This window comes from Triticum dicoccoides, chromosome 2A (genome assembly GCF_002162155.2).
Source record: "Triticum dicoccoides isolate Atlit2015 ecotype Zavitan chromosome 2A, WEW_v2.0, whole genome shotgun sequence".
NCBI classification, from domain to species: domain Eukaryota; kingdom Viridiplantae; phylum Streptophyta; class Magnoliopsida; order Poales; family Poaceae; genus Triticum; species Triticum dicoccoides.
This window is the reverse complement of record NC_041382.1, coordinates 680,441,880-680,447,168: the sequence shown is the minus strand read 5'-3', so window position 1 is coordinate 680,447,168 and position 5,289 is coordinate 680,441,880. Positions and strand designations below refer to the sequence as shown.

The following is a 5,289-nucleotide window of genomic DNA, read 5'->3' as shown; positions in this document are numbered from 1 at the left end:
GCCTCCCCCCCCCTCCCGCAGATTCCTTCTAGAAGGGTTAGATCGACGGCCCTTGATCGCCGCTAGGGTTAGATGAACGGTCCTTGTTCAGCGCTAGGGTTAGCGGGGTTTGGAAGGGGTTTGGAGCAGTCAAAGCTATGTTTGACCAGATTTCAAATGAGAATAATAAATTAAATAAAAATCAGAAAAATAAAAAACCTGCGCACATAGTCTTCTTATGTCATATATTAATGATTTAAGTTGATAAACAAGCTTTACATACATTTAAATGATAAGTTCATGTGTATTGTGTGATATCTCAAGTATCTCAAACTCTCTTGTATGAAGTGAAGAGAAGTGTTTTGAGGAAATGAACATAAAAATTTCAAAAAACTCACCACAACTTCATTTTGGAGTGACTAAGAAGGATCTAGGCTTAGTTTTTCATTTTGATGTTTTACACTTGTTTAAATCTTGGTCAAAGTTAAGTTCAATCAGAATTCAAATGAGCAAAACAAATTAAAAAAAATCAAAAAATGGAAAAACTAGCGCACATAGTCTGTACATATAGAATGTATGTGTAGGAAAGTTATTTGACTGATTTAGACAAAGTCGAAAAAAACCTTGCTTAGAAATGAGGCCGTTTACCCTACCTTCGAACCCCTCTTTTTAGCACATTTTTCATGAAAATTACAAAAACCTCACCACAACTTCATTTTGGATTGACTAAGAAGGATCCAGGCTTAATTTTTCATTTTGATATTTTAGACTTGTTTAAATCTTGGTCAAAGTTAGGTTTGACCAGAATTTAAATGAGGAAAACAAAATTCAAAAAAGTCAAAAAAAGGAAAAATCATGTGCTCATTCAAACATCATCCGACAGATATTTAAACATCATGTCAAACATACTTCTAACATAGGTCCAACATCATCCAACAGAAATACAACATGTCAAGTGATAAATGTTTCATAATACAACATCATCCCTTATTCATAATGTTTCATAATTATTCATAGATAGCGTTGGGGCTTCTGTCTGTTCCTTAAGCTTCTTGCCATCACTTTGCTCCTCGTGCACCTTGTGCTCATTGCTTCTTCCCTTCTTCTCTTGGTTGTCGGTACCTTGCACGTCTTCTTCGAACCTATCATAGAGCTGTGCAAAACATAAACGGTAATGAGATCATGTCAAGTGATAGATGTACAGTAGTACTAGATCGTTGATGGCACGCGTTACCGCGCCCATCTATTTGTACAATAAAATAGTAGATTTTTTTTTGTAAATACATGGTCATACGAAACATATTAAGATTACAGAAACCATAACCTTATATTAGTAAGTACTGGGGAAAAACTTGCATATACATGGTCGTAAAAGCAAGGTTGACATATACAAATTGCCTTGTATGCCAACATAAACAACACCATATGTAGGTAATATAACTAATGAGTATTGTTAAGATGAATAATAAGCATAGAATATAAATACCTAACAGGAACATAAATTGTAATTATAGATTGTATACATGGTGCATTAAGTAAGTCTTCGCACGCCTCTACGTGAAAGGTCGCCATGCGGCAACAAAGAAGAATTAGGTGAGCCTAATGCACCTAGCCTTTTCTTGTTGAATGCATCTTCCGCCGCTGCAAGCGAAGCAACAACACCTACTGATAGATAAAAGAAATGTCCAGAATGAAGGGAATCCCCTGATGAATAATGCCAGTGCTGGTGATCATACGAACCAGTATACATTATGTAGTGGCAAGTACTGTTGTACACTACACTGTCTCCTCAGTTGGTAGTTCTACGGCTAGAGAGCACAATTGCACATGCATAGGCTAGTATGGCTGTGCATAATATGGTGATAATTTTATGGTCAGTTTTTGCACTGGGATTTTCAACCAAAGCGGAATGTACGTTACTGACAGATTCGTGATTGTTGTGTGCCTGGCGAGATCTGTAGCTTACCATTAGGGCGCGTACCTATCTATTTTTACAATAGAATGATAATAACTGTCAAAAATATAATATGACCTTTATAATCTAGCAATATGCAAAAGCAAATATATACTGAAAGATAAGTCAAGAAATAATTTAGGACTACGCAGAATGAAAAATATGGCTCTCAATATATCTGAACATGAGAAAAATAGAAGTGAATTAATACACACCATGAATAGTCATTCATAACGGCGAATCAATCTTGCATTTTTTAGGGAGGATCTCAAATGCATAGTAAATTCTAATGATTGTTTGGTTCAATCAATTTCTAAACCTTTGCTGTAGAAAATACAGGTTTAAGTTTCAGTGCAACAAGGTATGGTATAAATATTCACCAGCTAACATAAAAATGGGGATGAGAAGAAAAACTTGAGGATACAATTAAGGCAGTTTAATTTATGAACATGGCATGTCATCGCAGACTCTTAAAGCTTGCACTGAGCCTATAGTATTTGATCAATATTTGTGATCGGTAGCTATATGGAACACCAAAATTATATAGCAGTAACTTATTTCCACCACAGAGATACTCATGATTACACACCAACAACAAATTAACAGACCATATAATATACAGAAACGGTGCCATCCAGTGGCCAGTAATATCAAAACAAGCGCTTAGATCACATCCTGCCATAACCCTACGTCACATCCACATCAACATCTCATGCACCATCCTGAGTGATTGACAAAAAACTACCACTTTAGGGGTTTGCGTCCCACTGAACTACCACTTTTTAAAAAGTGACCGAAAACTACCAAAAAATTTTAATTTTGTGACTAAAAACTACCATTTTCGGATAATGGCAAGTTTAGATAATTTAAACATGTTTATGATAGGTGGGGTCCGTCTGTCAGGGCTGATGTGGCAGAAAAGTCAACTACTCCACACGTCCATCTTCTTTCTCCTTCCCCTCTCTCTCCCAGAGCCGCCTTCTTCTCACCGGAGCGCAACCTCTTCCCAGGCACCGCCGCGCACCACCCGAGGAGCAACCTCCCCAACTCCTGCGCCTTCGTCCTCGCGCCGCCGCGCGCGTACCTCCCCTCGCCGCCACCGCCCACCGGGTGCGGGCGCCGCTCCTCTGCCTCCCTTCCCCAGAACGGATCCGCCTCCACGACGGCTGGATCCGCCTCCCCCGCGGCATGGGGGTCAACTTCGACCTCCCCCGTCGACCGTCACGGGCGGGATCCGTGCGCCGACAAGCTACATATCCTGCCCAGCCTCTCCTACCCCACCCGCATCGGCGAGCAGAGGGGAAGGGCCCCCACCACGCGCGCAGTTGCTCTTGAAGGTCAACCGTCGCCGGCTACATCGCCCCGCCGCCGCCCTATGCTGCCTCCAGCCGGCACCCAGCCGCCTCCTCATGCTCCTGTAGCGTTTGCCGCCCGGTGGCCTCGGAGGAGAAGCCCGCGCAGCCGCACGCGAAGCCGAGGTTCTGCGAGATCTAGGCCCTGCTGCCGTCGCCCTCGTCGGCCTCCCTTCAAGCTGGAGCTTGTGGTCAGCGGCAAGGAGCAGCAGCACCACAGATCCGGCCTTTCTCTCGCCACCGGCGACGACCGCCGAGGAGTCGGAGCTCAGCAACACCCTCCTCCCATCCGCTCGAACGGGACATCGAGGCTCACGCCCATCACGAGGCTCGGCCGCAGTGTGCAAGCACCACGACGAGCGGCTCCTGCAGCGCGAGCACCTTGGCGAAGCACCTCGGGCAGGGGAGGCGCGCACCTCGCTGGCGTCCTTGGTGGTCGTTCTGGGCACGCGAGGATGGGCGTCTCGTGGGCCATCTTCCTCGGTCAGGAGTAGCAGGGGCGTCTCCCCGGCAGGAGCGTCACCGGAGTTTGACCTCCTTCCCTCCCATGCATAGAAGCTGTTTGTGAAAATGCCAAAGAAAGATAGAGAGAGGAGGAAGAAGAATGACATGTGGGTCCCACGTGTAATAACGGTCAACTGGACGGTCAACATGTTTAAATCATTTAAACTGGCTATTATCTGAAAGTGGTAATTTTTAGTCACCAAATTAATTTTTTTGATAGTTTTCGGTCACTTTTTAAAAAGTGGTAGTTCAGTGGGACGCAAACCCCTAAAGTGGTAGTTTTTTTGTCAATCACTCCACCATCCTCCATGAATTTACATGAACCAATTGTTAGAGCTAAACTTATATTTTCAGATCCAATTCCAGTAACGGAGTATTGGATGGACCAAATTCAACTAATACTGATTTGTTTCAGCAATACAAATATGTTAACTGTTGAAGTGACTTTCAATTACAGCCCTATGCTATTCCTACCGGCTTCATCCAAGAAACAACGTGTCTTGATGTAAGGAAGAAGAGGTGCTGTAAGTCCTACAGCCACATGTAATTAGTGTGAATCAGTAAATCGTATATCTTGTTTAGAGCTTATTCTCAACAATAGTCAATAGTAGCAGTGTTTGAGACTCTGGAAAATCGTGGGCACACATACATGGATAATAAGATGAGATATGTGAGTACATTTATACTAACCTGGGGGGCAACCTAACTAACCACAAGAACCAGTTCGGCAGTTCCAATACCTCAACCGAGATGGGAGAACACCTGCAGTATCAATCAGAAGGGATATAGCTCAGTAGTAGTAGCAACTGGATGGAAGATGTGAGGAAGGAGAGGTGATAACTTTGCAGCGGCAACCTGGTGAGAAACATGGTTAGCAGAGGTGACATTGCCAGGTAGGGAGGGGAAGGAGGAGTAGCATGGTGGAGATTATATAGATGCACATCGACTAAAGAAAGAAGATCAATCGAATAAAGGAAGAAACTGAATCAGAATCGTAAGCGACCTGCAATAATCGGTTGACGGCCAGTAGCGCACATGAATTGCGATTAATGCCACATCAACTGCGATGGATTGCGTCCTAAATCACCGGCGGGTGGATTCTAATTGCAACCGACGCCTCGGCCCCCGTCCCGTGGCATCACCGTCGCGTCGTGTGGACCCGCGACACAAGAACTGGATCACGCCCACTGGGATGTGTTTCCTCGCTCGGTCCAGAAGGGTGGGTATGCTTGCGGTGGATCCCCTCGCGCGCCTGCCGTCGACTGAATCCCTCGCGCGCCTCCCCTCCGCTCGATCGACGCGGCCGCCGCATCCTCTGTATCCAGCGAAGAGATCGCTATTCTGGACCTTCATTACATAAACGGGCCGAGAAAACAGGCCCAATATACCAGGGCCCACGGTTTCGGCCTCTGGAGCAGCAGGCCATTAGGGCTGGGCCAACAATTGAAAGATGCGCTGGAGGTGGCTGTATACATCAGATCTGACGGCCAAAAACATCCA

The 5,289-nt window shown here is 44.8% G+C and overlaps 1 long non-coding RNA gene across 1 annotated transcript; it reads right to left on the bottom strand.

Annotated features, from left to right (window-relative positions):
- Nucleotides 1-1,016: 1,016 nt before the first annotated feature.
- On the bottom strand, nucleotides 1,017-4,935 carry LOC119351858. Its single transcript, XR_005170081.1, has 3 exons — nucleotides 4,793-4,935; nucleotides 4,480-4,551; nucleotides 1,017-1,132 (listed from the first exon to the last, which is right to left on the bottom strand). It is a non-coding gene; the product is annotated as an uncharacterized LOC119351858 (long non-coding RNA).
- Nucleotides 4,936-5,289: the final 354 nt, after the last annotated feature.